Source organism: Solanum pennellii, chromosome 10 (genome assembly GCF_001406875.1).
Source record: "Solanum pennellii chromosome 10, SPENNV200".
Lineage (NCBI taxonomy): Eukaryota > Viridiplantae > Streptophyta > Magnoliopsida > Solanales > Solanaceae > Solanum > Solanum pennellii.
The window spans coordinates 73,157,194-73,158,173 of record NC_028646.1 but is presented as its reverse complement, the minus strand read 5'-3'; positions in this window follow the sequence as shown (position 1 = coordinate 73,158,173).

The following is a 980-nucleotide window of genomic DNA, read 5'->3' as shown; positions in this document are numbered from 1 at the left end:
TACATATATAAAAAAAAATGTTAATTATGCAAAATAATACTATTAAGTAATTATTTGAAGAGGAAATTTTGAAAATATATTTTACAATATTACACTGGTGAAGAAAAATAAAAAACATGCTAAATAATTTAGAAAAAAGATAAATGTGATCGGAGGTGATAGAAATGTACCACATCATCTTATTTATTTCTAACATTCTAACTTTATATGTAAATAGATATATTGGTTGGAAGTAAATAATAAAGAGAAAATAACTTAAAATATTTTTTTAAAAATTGTTATTCTGAAATTATAATCAGAAGAAGGTCAAAAAAAAAAGAGGAAAAGAAAGTGAAAAATTAATCTATTAGGATTGGAAATTAGAAAGATGTGAGTCATGGATGATTATTATTTACTCCTAATAAAGTAGTATGTGAAAAGTTTTTGTTGTAAATATTCCTCTATTAATAAAAATTATTTTAATTAATTAAGTAAATTACTTTTACAAAAAATTAATTAATTTAAATAAGAAAAAAGGTCAATAAAGAGAAGATAAATGTCACATCACCTTTTTATGTATCTCATTTTCAATAATTAGGAGAAGTTAAATAAATTACACTTTTTAGTTTTAATATAATTAATGTGACTAAGGAGAAATTTTTTCTTCATTCTTTTCATTAAATAATTTATTTATTCATTAAATTTTTTAAAAGTACTAAAAAATGATTAATTTATTTTTTGTTTAGTCTATGACTATTTTTTAATATGATAAACTACATCATATATTTTTTAGGGGCATCAATATGCAATAGCTATAAGAAATGTATCATGTGCAATATTACATTTTTCAATTGTGACAAAAATTAAAATATTAATTAGAACTTGACGAAAAAATTACATAAAAATAAAACTATATAACTTTTCATCTTCATTCATTCACATAATAATAATAATAATAATAATAATAATAATAATAATAATAATAATAATAATAATAATAA